The 16,923-nt window shown below is 42.9% G+C and overlaps 1 non-coding gene across 1 annotated transcript; it reads right to left on the bottom strand.

Annotated features, from left to right (window-relative positions):
• Window positions 1–11,258: 11,258 nt before the first annotated feature.
• On the bottom strand, window positions 11,259–11,330 carry TRNAC-GCA. The gene has a single exon. It is a non-coding gene; the product is annotated as a tRNA-Cys (tRNA).
• Window positions 11,331–16,923: the final 5,593 nt, after the last annotated feature.

Below are 16,923 nucleotides of genomic sequence, written 5' to 3'. Positions count from 1 at the left end.
TATCTATCTATCTATCTATCTATCTATCTATCTATCTATCTATCTATCTATCTATATAGAGAGAGAGGCTGGAAGGCCATAACCAGTGAATTCATCCTAATGCCAAGAGAAAAGTCATCAGAGTCAAAATAAGCAGAAAAAAGTAGAGAGAGAACTTTGAAGGTTCTACATGTTAACCCTATAGTTGGTTGCAGTTTTCTTAGAGACTGTGAATAATGACCATTTGTGCTCTAAATTTTTATTGGTGTAATTTGCCCATCAGTTTTTAACTGTGCATGAGAATGAACTATAATACAGCTGACTGGAATCCCAAAGGAAGGTTTTTGTGGTATGCCTTTAGAATTTGATAATCACATTCTATTTCTTGTTAATCTCTCAAGGACAAAAAAAGAAAAATCATAGAAATCCTGTCAAAGAATGTCAGTAATTTGAACTGGCGTGATAGATAGCAGTGACCACCTAGTAGCTTTTAATTGGTCATCTTATGCCCACCATTTAGAAAGTTTTTTTTTCCTCTCAGAACATGTTCAGAAACAAACAAGGGAGAAAAGAGCCAAATCACTTACAGATACACGTGACCTAAACAAAATGAAACCAAAAGTAAGAGTGCTCATAAAAATTTTAAGCTAGGCATGCAGACTGATATGGTTTGGATCTGTGTCCCCACTCAAATCTCATGTCAAATTGTAATCCCCCATGTTGCAGCGGGGCCTAGTGGGAGGCAATTGGATCATGGGGGTGGTTTCTCATGAATGGTTTAGCACCATCCCCTCGGTGCTATTCTCGTAATAGTGAGTGAGTGAGTTCTCTTGAGAACTGGTAATTTAAAAGTGTGTAGCACCTCCCCCACCCAGCTTGCTCCTGCTCCAGCCACATAAGAAGTGCCTACTTCCCCTTCACCTTCCGTCATTGTTGAAAATTTCCTGAGGCCTCCCCAGAAGCCAAGCAGATGCCAGCATCATGCTTCCTGTACAGCTTAAAGAACCATGAGCCAATCAAACCTCTTTTCTTTATAAATTATCCAGTCACAGGTATTTCTTTATAGCAATGCAAGAACAGACTAATGTACAGACAAAACGAAATGTTAAACCAGGCATGGAGAACCAGACAGAACATTGTCCTTATACTATTTCTGGTAGAAACCAGAGTACTGAAACCAGAAGAACATTGTCCTTATACTAGAAACGCTTTCCAGAAAAACAAAGTCTTCTGTCATCCCAGGAGAGATGCAAAGTTCTTTATTGAGGAGGCCTTATAACCAAATCAGAACATGAATAAAATAAAAAAGAACTCACCAAAGAAAGGGAGTCCAAAAACTCAAGAGGAGATTCACCAGGGCAGAAAAGGTAACTGACAGGAGCAGAGTGCAAAGAGCCCAGGTGGTACCGCACTTGATTCTGGAGCCACCAACCCATTCAAGCTGAGCTCACTTCAGTCCCACTCCTGAGACACCATTTTGTCAAACTAAGAAATATAGAGGGAGACTCTTTAAAAATTATGCTTATTTGGAAATAGAGCATGCAATGGGAATATGTGTGCCATAGTAACTATGTGTGTATTCATGGTGGCAAAGAAAGACAAAAGTTTTTAATGAAAAAAGTGAGAATTATATAATTGCTTTGAGACAATTATCCTTGACACTAAGGATCAATAATAAGAGAGTGCCAGTCCACGGTTAGCAGTTTCTGGACAGATGTTCTCACAAAAGTATATTTTGTGTGTGTAAGGTTGCGATGACCTTTGTGGAACCTTGTGGGTTTTGCAGTCTTCTGTGATAGTCCTTGTTATCAGGCACTGGTGCAGAGAACCCTCCCTTCATGACCTTCCCTCACTCTATTTGTAAGGGTTTTTTTTTTAACACAAATGATTCCATTTTGATTCTGACAACTTTTGCATATTCAACTACAATAGAAGATGATAAGGGCATATTGAGGATTTGAGAAGAGAATAAAAGAGGTAAAAGAGCCATCTCAGGAGGTGATAAGGCAAGTGTATTACATAAACTAACAAGCTTGCCTGGCAATGTTAAGTGCCAAGTAGCGGTCACAGGTGAGTCTAGTCAACACAGTTGTATGACTTTTCCCCAGCAATGACCTGCTGTCTCAGATGGCTGCAGCTGGTGCACTGTTCCAAGGAGGGAGGAGGGAGAATGGCCACTTCCATGCATCCAGAAGGGTACTTGCACCCTGCTATGAGCTGCTGTTGAGACTGGGACGCAAGCGCACTGCACTCCCCACAGCTTCTTGCTCACACTGCTTGTCTGGGTGGTGCCCCATTCTCTCTCTGGTCCTAGGCCCAAGATGCCATTTTGAGAGTTTAACACTGGGTTGGGCCCCACCTTCAGCCTGAATTTAAACTGATGTGGCCATGGCCACTGCCCAGTTGAGGGACAAGGAAGCCAGACTCTCCTATACATACCTAGAACAATATCCAGTGCCCTGCCACAGACTTCTGTGAGACTGACAGTCAAGCAAACCACACTCCCCACAGCTTTTTCCCATGCTTTCCTGAGAGGGGCTCCACCCACAAGCTCACAGCTGGCACCATTTTGAGAGTTTAGAGACATTATTTGGCAACGTGGCAGCAGTGGCCATAACAGGCATTTTAGTCTCAGCTAGACATTGGAGCACTTGCTTTGGAATGGGGGAAAAGCCCTCCACAGCCAGAATTGAGCAGCAAATATGGAAGTGCAGAGCAGTAGGTGCGGGAATTAGGCTCTCTCCTGCTGCAAGCTGCAGCAGGAGAGCTGCTGAAGTCAAAATTTCTCCTGGATGGCAACACGGGCAGTTTTGTGACCTGGAACCAGTCTGTGTATGTGATTTCTGGGTGCCCCAGCCTACTCTCTTGGTCAGTTGGGGGACAGTGCCCAACACCATTTGAGAAGCTGGAGGGCAGTGCACTCCACTCCCATGGAAATCTAACTCTTGGCATGGTCCCCTCTAAGAAGGTGGGGAGCACAGTATGTCAAAGCCACCCTTAGGTCAAAGGAAATGCAAGCACCATGCTAGCTTCTGTAGAAGGCACACCAAAGACCAGAACAGACATCAAGGGGGGTCATCTCTTACCGGTGGTGCCCCTCCTCAGTGCACTGTTGCATACTCAGCAGTGGCTCCTCCTGCTGGGGTGGAAAGAGACAGTGTCTCCAGCTGCTCCACCCCACTGAAGATGAATGCACGCCTGAAGAGGGCGCCCTTTTCATTTCAACATTGCCTCTACCCCCATCCCCACCTGTCGGCTCTTACTCTTAAGCGCACCTGCGAGACAGAAGCCTGACTTACACCACCAAGCAAAATTACATCACTACTACAAGCAACATCTGAGAAAGCTACCTATCTGCATCCAAGGAACAATACAGAGCCATGGTATCCTGAAAGCACCCAGAAACGCAGCCAACCAATCAATCACACACAATATACACCACAGTCATACCCCTAAGGGATAAAAGAATAAAATGTCAAGAAACCGCACCCAAATGATAGCAAATTAAAAAGAAAAAAAAAAAAGCATCAGCTCTCTCAGCTGAAAAGGAGCCAGCACAAGAACTCTGGCAATACAAAAAGCCAGGGTGTTTCATCACCTCCAAAGGATCCCACCAGCTTCTAAGCAATGGATCCCAACCAAAATGAAATGTCTGAAATGACAGATATAGAATTCAAAATATAGATGGCAAGAAAACTCAATGAGATCCAAGAGAAAGTTGAAATCCAACACAAAGAAGCCAGAAAAACCATCCAAGATTTGAAAGAAGACATAGCTATATTAAGAAAGAACCAAACAAAACTTCTGGAATTGAAAGACTTCCTACAGGAATTTCAAAATACAGTTGGAAGCCTTAATGACAGACTAGGCCAAGCAGAATAAAGAATTTCAGAGCTCAAAGACCACTCTTTTGACTCAACCCACACAAATTTTTAAGCATTCTTTTTAAATGAACAAAGCCTTCAAGAAATATGGGATTGTGTAAAGTAACCAAATCTATGACTTACTGGTATTCTTGAGAGAAAAGAAGAAAAAATAAGCAACGTGGAAAATATATCTGAGGGTATAAATCAGGAAAACTTCCCCAATCTTGCTAGAGAGAATGACAGGCAGATATAAGAAATCTAGAGAACTCTTATGAGATACTACACAAGAAGTCATCCCCAAGGCACATAGTCACCAGACTATCCAAGGTCAAAGTGAAAGAAAAAAAAAATCTTAAAGGCAACTAGAGAAAAGGATTATATTATTTCTAAAGGAAAACCCATCAGACTAACAGTGGACTTCTCAGCATAAACCTTACAAGCCAGAAGAGATTGAGGGCCCATTTTTAGCATTCTTGAAGAAAAGGAATGCCAGCTAAGAATTTTATATCCCACCAAAGTAAGCTTCGTAAACAAAAGAGAAATAAAGTCTTTCTCACACAAGCAATTGTTAAGGGAATTTGTCACCACCAGACTGGCCCCACAAGGGATGCTTAACAGAGTTCTAAACATGGAAACAAAAGAACGAAATTTGCCTCCACAAAGGCACATGCAAGCACATAGCCCACAGACTCTATAAAGCAACTACACAATTGAAACTACAAAGCAACTAAATGGCAATGCTATGACAGGAACAAAACCTTACATATCAACATTAACCTTGAAAGTAAACTGCCTGTCAGGCGCGGTGGCTCACGCCTGTAATCCCAGCACTTTGGGAGGCCAAATCAGGTAGATCACGAGGTCAGGAGATTGAGACCATCCTGGCTAACACGGCGAAACCCCGTCTCTACTAAAAAAATACAAAAAATTAGCTGGGCGTGGTGGCGGGCACCTGCAGTCCCAGCTACTCGGGAGGCTGAGGCAGGACAATGGCGTGAACCCAGGAGGCGGAGCTTGCAGTGAGCCCAGATCGCATCACTGCACTCCAGCCTGGGCAACAGAGCAAGACTCAGTCTCAAAAAAAAAAAAGAAGAAGAAGAAGAAAAAAGAAAGTAAACTGCCTAAACACTCCACTTAAAAGGCATAGAGTGGCAAATTAGATTTTTTTAAAAAAACCCTTCCTTCCACTGTCTTCAAGACACCCATCTCACATGTACACCTACAGCCTTAAAGCAAAGGGATGGAGAAAGATCTATGATGCAAATGGAAAACAAAAAAAGAACAGAGGTCACTATTCTTCTATCAGATAAATCAATTTTAAACTAACAAGAGTAAAAAAGGACAAAGAAAGACATTACATAATGATAAAGGATTCAATTCAACAAGAAGACTTAACTATCCTGGCCCAGGCACGGTGCCTCACGCCTATAATCCCAGCACTTTGGGAGTCTGAGGCAGGTGGATTGCTTGAGGCCAGGAGTTCGAGACCAGCCTGGCCAACATGGTGAAACCCCATCTGTACTAAAAAATACAAAAATTAGCCGGGTATAGTGGTGCACGCCTGTAATCCCACCTACTCAGAAGGCTGAGGCAGGAGAATTGCTTGAACCCAGGAGGTGGAGGTAGCAGTGAGCCAAGATCACACCACCACACTGCAGCCTGGGCAACAGAGTGAGACTCCATCTCAGAAAAAAAAAAAAAGACTTAACTATCCTAAGTATATACTCACCCAACATTGGAGCACCCAGATTTATAAAACAATTACTTCCAGACCTAACAAAAGATTTTGACAACCATATAATAATTGTGGTGACTTCAACACCCCACTGACAGAATTAGGTCAGGGAGGTAGAAAACTAACAGAGAAATTCCTGGCTTAAATTTGACACTTGGCCAATTAGATCTAATACATGTCTGCAGAACACTCCACCCAAATTATCACGGAATGTACATTCTTCTCTTCTGCACATGAGACATACTCTAAGATTGACCACATGCTTGGTCATAGAGCAAGTCTCACAAAATTCTAAAAAATCAAAATTATACCAAGCATTTTCTCAGACCACAGTGGAATAAAAATAGAAATAAATATCCAGAGGACTCTCAAAACCACAAGAATATACACAAACTAAACAACTTGCTCCTGAATGACTTTTTTGTAAACAACAAAATTAAGGCAGAAATTTAAAAATTATCTGAAACAAAGACAGTAGAGACACAACATACCAAAACCTCTGGGATGTGGCAAAAGCAGTATTAAATGCCTACATAAAGAAGATAGGAAGATCTTAAATTAAAAACTTAACCTTGCACCTAAAGGAACTAGAAAAACAAGAACGAACTACACCCAAAGCTAGCAGAAGAAAAGATAACCAAAATCAGAGCAAAACTAAATGAAATTGAGACCCCAGAAAACCATAGAAAGAAACAACAGAACCAAAAATTGGTAATTTGAAAGGATAAACAAGATTGATAGACTGCTAGCTAAAGTAACAAAAGAAAAAAGAGAAGGTCCAAATAAGCACAATCAGAAACGACAAAGGAGACATCACAACTGATCTTACAGAAATACAAAAGGTTCTTAGAGACTACTATGAGCATCTTTTTGCACACAAACTAGAAAATCTAGAGGAAATGGATAAATTCCTGGAAACATACAACATCCCAAGAGTGAAACAGGAAGAAGCAGAATTCCTGAACAGGACAATATCAAGTAATGCAATTAAATAAGTAACTTAAAACCTACCAAAAAAATGCCCTGGACCAGATGGATTCACAGCCAAATTCCACTAGATGTACAAAGAAGAGCTAGTACCAATCCCAATGAAACAATTCCCAAAAATTGAGGAGGAGGGACTCCTCCCTAACTCATTCTATGAAAACAGTATCACCCTAATACCAAAATAAAGATACAATAAAAAAAAAACTATAGACCAATGTTATTCCTGATGAACATAGACACAAAAATCCTCAACAAAATAATATTGTACTGAATTCAGCAACACATCAAAAAGCTAATTCACCACAATCAAGAGGGCTTTATTCATGGAATGCAAGAGTGGTACAACATATGCAGTTGATAAATGTGACTCAACACATAAACAGAATTAAAAACAAAAGCCATATGCTCATCTCAATAGATGCAGAAAAAGGCATTTAATATAATCCAAAATCCCTTCATGACAAAAACCTTCAATACACTAGGCATCAAAGGAACATTCCTCAAAACAATAAGAGTCATCTCTGACAAACCCACGTCAATGTTATACTGACTGGGCAAACGTTGGAAGCATTCCCCCTAAGAACTGGAGCAAGACAAGGATGTTCATTATTACCTCTCCTATTTAACATAATACTGGAAGTCCTAGCCAAAGCAATCCGGCAAGAAAAGGCATCCAAATAGGAAAAGAGGATGTCAAATTATTTATCTTCACTGACAATATGATTCTATACCTAAAAAACCCTAAAGATTCTACCAAAAGACTCCTAGACCTGATAAACTACTTCAGTAAAGTTTCAGGACACAAAATCAACATGGAAAAATCAGTAGCTTTTCTATACACCAACGACATTCCAGCTAAGAGCCAAATCAGGAATACAATCCCATTTATAATAGTCACACATGCAAAAATACATCCAGCCAAGGAGTTGAAAGACCTCTACAAAGAGAACTGCAAAATACTGATAAAAGAAATCAGATGACACAAACAAATGGAAAAAATATTCCGTACTCATGGATTAGAAGAATCAATATCATTAAAATGGCCATACTGCCCAAAGCAATCTATAGATTTAATGTTATTCCTATCAAATTACCAACATGATTTTTCACAGAATTAGAAAAAACTATTCTAAAATTTATATAGGGCCAGGTGTTGTGGCTCATGCTTATAATCCCAACACTTTGGGAGGCTGGGGTGGGTGGATTGTTTGAGTCTAGCAGTGTCAGGCCAGCCAGGGCAACATGGCAAAACCCCATCTCTACAAAAAAATACAAAAATTAGCTGGGCATGGTTGTGTGTACCTGTAGTCCCAGCTACTCAGGAGGCTGAGGTGCGAGGATCACTTGAGCCTGACAGGTGGAGGTTGCAGTGAGCTAAAAGTGTGCCACTGCCCTCCAGCCTGGGTGACAGAGCAACACCCTGTCTTAAAAATAAATAAATAAATAAATTTAACTTAATTCATATGGGACCATAAAAGAAACAAAAAAACAAATACCACATGTTCTCACTTATAAGTGGAAGCTAAATATTAGATACACATGGACAGAGAGGTGGGAACAGTAAAGTAGCCAAAGCAATCCTAAGTAAAAAGAGCAAAGGTGGAGGCATCACATTACCCAACTTGAAACTGTACGACAGTCTACAGTAACCAAAATGGCACAGTACTGGTACAAAAATAGACACATAGCCCAGTGGAACAGAATAGAGACCACTGAAATAAAGCCACGTCTATAACCAATTGATCTTCAGCAAAATCGATTTTTTTTAGTGGTGAAAGGGTAGCCTATTCAGCAAGTGGTGCTGGGAAAACTGGCTAACAATATGCAGAAGAATGAAACTGGACCCCTACCTCTCACCATAAATAAAAATTAACTCAAGATGGATTAAAGACTTAAATGTCTTATTCTAGAAGAAAACCTAGGAGATGCTCTTCTAGACACTGACCTAGGCAAAGAGTTTATGACTAAGTCCTCAAAAGCAAATGCAACAAAAACAAAAAATTGACTAGTGGGACCTAATTAAACTAAAGAACTTCTACACAGCAAAAACCAAAAACAAAAACAAAAAAACTATTAACAGAGTAGACATGCTACCAACTGGGGGAAAATATTTGCAAACTGTGCATCCAATAAGGGTCGAATATCCAGAATCTATGAGAAACATAAGCAAATCAATAAGAAAAAGACAAATAGCTGCATTAAAAAGTTGGCAAAGGACATGATCAGACACTTCTCAAAAGAAGACATACAAGTAGCCAACAAACAGGTTTTTTAAATGCTCAACATTATTAATCATCAGAGAGATGCAAATAAAAACTACAATGAGATACCATCTCACACCAATCTGAATAGCTATTATTAAAAATTTTTTAAATAACAGATGTTGACAAGGTTGCAAAGAAAAACGAATGCTTATACACTATTGGTGGGAATGTAAATTAGTTCAGCCCCTGTAGAAAGCAATTTGGAGATTTCTCAAAGAACTACAAATAGAATTACCCTTCAACCCAGCAATCCTACACTGGGTATATACCCAAAGGAAAATAAATCGTTCTGCCAAAAATACACCTTCACTTGTATGTTTATCACAGCACTATTCACAATAGCAAAGACATGGACAGCCGGGTGCAGTGGCTCATGCCTATAATCCCAGCACTTTGGGAGGCCAAGGCAGGTGGATCACTTGATGTCAAGAGTTCAAGGCCAGCCTGGCCAACACGATGAAACCCTGTCTCTACTAAAAAAACAATATTTAGCCGGACATGATGGCAGATGCCTGTAATCCCAGCTACTTGGGAGACTGAGGCTGGAGAATTGCTTGAACCTGGGAGGCAGAGGTTGCAGTAAGCCGAGATCATGCCACTGCACTCCAGCTTAGGGGACAGAGCAAGACTCTGTCTCAAGAAAAAAAAAAAAAAAAAAAAGACATGGAATCAACCCAGGTGCCCATCATCAGTAGATAGTATAAAGAGAATATGGGGCAAGGCATGGTGGCTCACGCCTATAATCCCACACTTTGGGTGGCCAAGGCAGGAGAATCTCTTGAGTCCAGGAATCTCTTGAGACCAGCCTGGTCAACATAGCGGTACCCCCATCTCTACAAAATTTTTAAAAATAGCCAGGCATGGTGGTGCATGCCTGTAGTCCCAGCTACTTAGGAGGCTGAAGCAGGAGGATTGCTTGAGCCCAGGAGGTTGAGGATACAGAGACCCATGATTGCCATGTTTGCACCACCACACTCCAGCCTGGGTGACAACGCAAGGCCTTGTCAAAAAAGAAAAAATGTGGTACATATATACCATGGAATACTACACAGTCACCAAAAAAAAGAATGAAGTCACATCATTTGCAGCAACATGGATGCAGCTGGAGGCCATTATCCTAAGTGAGTTAACGCAGAAACAAAAAACAAATACCACATGTTCTCACTTATAAGTGGGAGCTAAACATTGGATACACATGAACAGAGAGATGGGAACAATAAGCACTGAGGAATCCAAAAGGGGAGGGGGAGGGAGGGGGAGAAGGGTTGATAAACTACCTGTTTGGCAATGGGATCATTATAAGCCCAAACATCAGCATTATTCAATATACCCATGTAACAAACCTGTATATGTACCCCTTGAGTTTAAAATTTAAAAATTTTTAAACAGGTCATAACTAGTTCATGTATTCAACAAACATTTATTGAGCTCCTACCTATTCCAGTCTGTGTCATGTTCTCTGAACCCCTAGCTGATGAAGACTTTGTTTTGGCACTCAAGGAGCTCATGGGCCAGAGAACTGTTCCCACTGCAGACATATACAGAGTACCCAAGAGACAACATGATCATCATCCTAGTCTCAGGCCTCCAGGAGAGGTCTCTGCACCCCAGGCCAACAGCTCTTTTGGGCTTGAGCGTATGTGGAGACCAGCAAAGAAAAATTTTCTTGTGATATCCTTGTCCACAGAATGGGGGAAGGGAAAGAGAAGTATATTTGTTTGTTCTCACACTGCTGTAAAGACGTACCTGAGACTGGGTAATTTATAAAGAAAATAGGTGTAATCGGCTCACAGTTCTGTGGGATGTACAGGCTTCTGCTTCTGGGAAGGCCTCAGGAAACTTACAATCATGACAGAAGGAGTATGAGAAGCAAGCACATATTCATATGGCCAGCAGGAAAGAAACAGAGTAAAGGGGGAAGTGCTACACGCTCTCAAACAACCAGATATCATGAGAAACCAATCGCTATCACAAGAACAGCAAGGGGAAAATCTGCCCATGATCACCCCCCACTAGATCCCTACCCCAATATCGGGGATTACAATTCAACAAGAGATTTGGGTGACAATACAGAGCCAAACCATCTAAAGAGATTGCAAGGGCTTTGGGACTAGACCTCCAGTGAGGCTAATTGTTGAGAAGGAACAATACTCAATCCAGCTCTGTTCAGCACATCATTATTGCAGTAAGTAGTCTAGCATCTCTTCCTGTCTTCTCCTCCAACCCAGATATTGCTGGGCCAAACTAGATTTTTTTTTTTCCAGATTTCAACCTGACCATATCACTCCCTCTGGTGGACAGTTGTTGATTATTTTTACCCAGCATCCATTTCTTCATCTTCTTAACCTTTCATTGTTTCTCCCTCATCACCTTTTTTTGTCTCAAATACTCTCTCCCAAAAGATGCATTCTAGAAGTGAAGAAAACTAGGGGGCACCTGGATTTGAACCAGGGACCTCTTGATCTGCAGTCAAATGCTCTACCACTGAGCTATACCCCCTGGTGACATTATAGTTTCTATTAATGTTATTTCAGCTTTAGAATCATGGTATATTAACATGATGGTAAGTGGCAGAGATTAAATTTCAGCTGATAGAAAATCAAAGATAATGTAAATATCAGACAAGAAGCTGACTTCCAGGAACTCAAATGTTCTCAGGACTCTCTCTGTAGCTTTATTCTTTGGTTCCCTCTTAAGTTAGCTTTAATGTCTCAAACCCATCTCTCCATGCAGCTGAGACCCTGCCTCCAACATTTGTAGGTTCATAGCTCCACACTCGCCAGAGAGAGAAAGACTTGAGTCTAAAAAGTTCTAGAAAAGGCCGGGCGCAGTGGCTCATGCCTGTAATCCCAGCACTTTGGGAGGCCGAGGCGGGCCGATCACGAGGTCAGGAGATCCAGAGTATCCTGGCTAACACGGTGAAACCCCGTCTCTACTAAAAATACAAAAAATTAGCTGGGCGTGGTGGCGGGCACCTGTAGTCCCAGCTACTCGGGAGGCTGAGGCAGGAGAATGGCGTGAACCCGGGAGGTGGAGCTTGCAGTGAGTGGAGATCGCGCCACTGCACTCCAGCCTGGGCGACAGAGTGAGACTCCACCTCAAAAAAAGAAAAAAAAAATTTTTTTAGAGAAATTCTAGAGAAGGACTCTGGTTGGTTTGGCTTGAGTTCTGTGCCTATCCATGACCAGCCACTGCCACCAGGGGTTAAGGTACGTGAGTGGTATAACCATTTCAGGAGCAAGGTCTTCTAAGAGTATGTCTGCTTACACTCAGAATAATGTCTATAGTATGAGGACGAAAGTGGTTCTCTAAAAGAAGTCAGGAGTAGCCAGGACATGGCCATGGGGGACCATCACTGCAGCCCTAGGGGTTTCTCAGCATTCTCAGTAGAGTGGAATATATTAAGAAAGACTAGCAACCTACTGCCTCTGCTAAACAGAGCCATGGGAAGCCCTGCACAGCCAGCTTCCTTGATGAGTTTCATGCATTAATTCAACAAGCACTAGTAGGTGCCTCCTGTGTCCCAGATTCTAACAACCACACAATTCCTGGTCTCAGGAGCTAAAAGTTTAGTGGAAATGCCTGTCATGGCAATACATGATAATAGCTCTTGGAATACAGAGGAGATGGTATAAATTATACACCTGTCCGAAACTAGGGTAATGGCACGTTCCCTATTCAAAATGGGCCTTGCATTCTGAAGGGCTTACTTAATAAACAAGGGAGGTGGGAAGGAATTCCATGTGAAAATGTCAGCAAGAGCAATGGATTCAGGTGCAGGCTTGACAAGAAAGTTCGAGGATGGTCATGGCGCAGTGTTGGGTGAGATGACGGGGGAGGATCCTGGAGAGGCATCGAGGCCCAAGGGCTACAGTACAGCAGGACCTCCTTGCAGAATTAATAATCAACATGGGCCCTGAGTGTGACCCCAGTGGAGAAAAGGGCCCATAAGACCTGCTGATGTGTTGGGGCTGCAGCTTAGGGCACTGGACTGTAGATCAAGAAGTTGGGGTTCAAATCCAGGTGCCTTCTCCCTATTCTGGCTTTCGCACATGAATATCTTCCCATATTTTTCATATTACAGCCCACTTAAGAGACGAACTCTGGTATTCAGGGGTGGTCTTCACTGTGCATGTTCGCCAAGAGACAAGGTCCCTGCTTTGGGTTGAATGGGTTGCCTAAAAAGATATGTTGAAGCCCTAAACTCTGGTACCTGTGAATGGGACCTTATTTGGAAACAGGGTCTTTGCAGATATAATGAGCTCAAGATGAGGTCATTAGGGTGGGCCCTTATCCAATATCACTGGTGTCCCTGTAAGAAGAGGAAAAGAGACAGACACAAACACAGAAAGAATGTCATGGGAAGACGGAGGCAGAGACTGGAGCGAATGTCTGTAAAGCCAAAGCACCAAGGAGCGAGGCCACACCAGAAGCCCGGAGGAGGCAAGGAAGAGCTCTACCCAGCGTCTCCGAGGAAGCAGGCCTGACTGGTACCTCCACTTCTGACTTCTGGTCTCCAGAACTGTCCAAGAAGAAACTGCTGTCGTTTCAAGCCACTCCATTTGCAATACGCTGTATGGCAGCCCTAGGGAATTAATCCAGTCCCCATGCAGAGGGTTCCTTGGTCCCTACATCCAGGACAGGGACTGCAGAGAGAAGAGTGAAGCTGCCCGACCGGGCCTGATCACCTCCAGGCTGTGAAATTCCAGCTTCTCCAGCCTGGCTGGCCTGCGCAGATGTGGGGGTCCCTGGGATTGTTAGGGCTGCAGCCTCTCTGGCCAGGAAATAAATAGCTTTCCTGGAGACCTTGGCTCCCCAAGGAAGAGGGAGGGCTGAGTAAGGGAAGGGAAGGAAATAGCCCAGATCAGGAGAAAATAAGTGGACCTCCCTGCACGTGGAGAAGTAGAGAACTGTTAGGAATGCTCGGAGAAGGCTGAGACACACACACCACACAAAACGCCATTCCTTACTTATGAAGCCAGGAGGCTGGCCCAGACCCTCATAGGTCCTATTCACCACCTCTCACCTGCAGGAAGCAAGTGAGGAGGAGGCCACAGTGCTCTGGGTGCGGGACGGAAAGGGCTGCTCTGCAGTGGGGTGGGAGTCCTTTGGTTCGCCTTCCTGATGGTCCAGCTGGAGCTGTGAATGTGGCCGCCTCCTTGAGTGCTAACTGAGTCCTCTTTTCTCTTGAACCTGCCTAGGACTCTGTTTTACCATTTGTTAAATGGAGATGTAAACGCCCTACAGCGGGCACGGTGGTTCACACCTGTAATTCCAGCACTTTGGGAAGCTGAGGCTGGAGGATTGCTTGAGCTCAGGAGTTTGAAACCAGCCTGGGCAACATGGCAAGACCCCAACTCTACAAAAATATTTTTTTAGATTAGCCGAGTGTGGTGGCACATGCCTATGGTCCCGGCTACTTGGGAGGCTGAGGAGGGAGGAGCGCTCGAGCCTGGGAGGTTGAGGCTGCAGGGACCCATCGTCACACCACTGCAGTCCAGCCTGGGCAACAGAACGAGACCCTATCTCAAAAAGAATAAAATGGAAAGTCCTGCAATTGTGAGGATTAAATGAGAACCTTCTTTTTTTTTTTTTTTTTTTTTAACTTTTATTTTAGGTTCAGGGGTACATGTGCATGTTTGTTATATGGGTAAATTGCATATCATGGGCGTTGGGTGTACAGATTATCTTGTCACCAAATAATAAGCATAGTACTCAATAGGTAGTTTTCTGATCCTCACCCTCCTCCCTCCCTCCACCCTCCAGTAGGCCCTCGTATCTGTTGTTCCCTTCTTTGTATCCATGTGAAGATGTTTAGCTCCCACTTCTAAGTGAGAACATCCAGTAGTTTTCTGTTCCTTTGTTAGTTCACTTAGGAGAATAGTCTTCAGCCCCATCCGTGTTGCTGCAAAGGACATGATCTCATTCTTTCTTATGGCTGTGTAGTATTCTAGGGTATACGTGTACCATATTTTCTTTATCCAGTCTAAATGAGAACCTCTACAGCAGGAATCAGCAAGCCATGGCCTGTCACAGGGTACAGCCCCACAGGCTAAGAATGGATCTTACCCTTCTCAATGGTTTGGTTGGGGGGATGGGAAATGGGACCTCATGGGACTTGGGGAAAAGTAAATGAGACAATTGGGTTTATTTTTGTTTTTTTTTTTTTTTTAATGGCACAGAGTAAGTGTTCAATAAATATTTGCTGTTGCTTTAAAAAAATAGTTTGTGGCATTCAAGAATTATATGAAAATCAAATTTCAGTGTCCATAAATAAAGTTTCCTTGGAATACAGCCCCTCTGGTTCATTTCTTCAATGTCTGTGGCTGCTTTCCTGTTAAAAAGGCAGAGCTGAGTGGTTACAACAGAGACTATTTTGCCTATAGAATAACAAACATGTACAATCTGGCCCTTTTCAGACCAAGAGTCTGACTCCAGGCTTACAGCCTTAGGGTGGTGCCTGACCCATAGCAAAAGTTTCATAAACGACGGCTAGTGGTGTTATTGCAGCAGAGAGTAAGCACGGCTCACCGGAGAGCCTAGAGTTCCCTGCCTCCCATTCCAGTTTCCCTGACTTTCTGGCCTCATTCACAACAGCTGCAACCCCAGCGCCCTCTCCTCCCCCAGCCTCATTCTCCAAGACCTCCAGGTAAACTCCTTTAACATGCTAAAGACTAAAAAGTCTGATAGCACGCTAGGGAGTCAGGGTGTGTGGGGAACAGACATGTTTCTGCGTTGTTGGTAGGAGTGTACACTGATACAACCTCTCAGGAGGCATCTGGCAAGAACTCTTGAAATGCTAAAAGTACATAACTTTGACCCAGGAATTACGCTTCTAGAAACTAAGAGGTCTATGGACACAATTGTGAAATGATGTCTGTGCGAGGTAATTCCATAGCCACATCATTGTTAATTATAAAAACATTAGAAGCAACCTAATTGTCCATCATCTGGGGACTATTAAATAAATTACATACAGCTGTACAAGTGCATGCTAGGCAACACTTCACAAATGGAGATGCTCTTTATGCACTGATATGGAAAGATTGCCAAGAAGAAACAGAAAAGCGAGCAAGGACAATGTGTTTCTGCCATAGCCTGCTACTGTTCGTAGATGGGAAGAAAAGGGGAGATGACATATTTGCATTTATGGCATGAAAAAACTCTAGAAAGATGTACAAGAAACTGGGAACATCAGTTGCTTGCAAGGAGGGGACATGGGTGGCTGGGGACAGGAGTGAGAGGAGATACCATTGTTTCTGTGCCACTGGAATTTTGAACCATGTAAATGTATTATTCTGTCAGTATTTTCTTACCTTTCTAAAAAGGAAGAGAGTGTAACTAGAACAAAAACTCGCTGGAGCCTTCTCCTCTGCCCCCTTCCCATTGGGCCTCTATGTTCTCACACAAACATGTACCTTTTTTCCTAACAAAAAGTTATTAAAACATCCACAATATTTTTTAAAAGTACTAGGAGTTTCCAGGCACGGTGGCTCATGCCTGTAATCCCAGCACTTTGGGAGGCCAAGGCGGGCGGATCACCTGAGGTCAGGAGTTCAAGACCAGCCTGGCCAACATGGTGAACCTCCGTCTCTACAAAAATATAAAAATTAGCCGGGCATGATGGCAGGTGCCTATAATCCTAGCAACTCAGGAGGCTGAGGTGGGAGAATCACTTGAACCCAGGAGGCAGAGTTAGCAGTGAGCCAAGATAGCACCACTGCACTCCAGCCTGAGTGATAGAGTGAGACTTTGTTACAAAAAAATAATAATAATAATAATAAGAGTAATATGATTCCCAAACCCAGTTGTCTGTATATTATAATAAAATACAAATTAAAAAGGACACATGCTTGCGATGTCCAGGCACCCTAAGTTAAATTTCCCGAAACACTGGCTCTAGCATGAGTGTAGGGATTTGTTTCTTACAGGCATCCCGCTGGTCTGAGCCTTGGGGACCCTTGCCTTACTTGCCTTATAGCCCCATCTCCTAACACATAGCACATGACTTGGGTTCAGTAAATATTTCTGGAATGATAAAGGCCAATCCAAGCCCCTGGAGGGACGCCTTCTCCAGCCAGCAAACAGAGTT

The sequence above is a fragment of the Piliocolobus tephrosceles genome, chromosome 8 (genome assembly GCF_002776525.5).
Source record: "Piliocolobus tephrosceles isolate RC106 chromosome 8, ASM277652v3, whole genome shotgun sequence".
NCBI lineage: Eukaryota > Metazoa > Chordata > Mammalia > Primates > Cercopithecidae > Piliocolobus > Piliocolobus tephrosceles.
The sequence above is the reverse complement of the archived record's forward strand: the minus strand, read 5'-3'. Positions and strand labels throughout refer to the sequence as shown.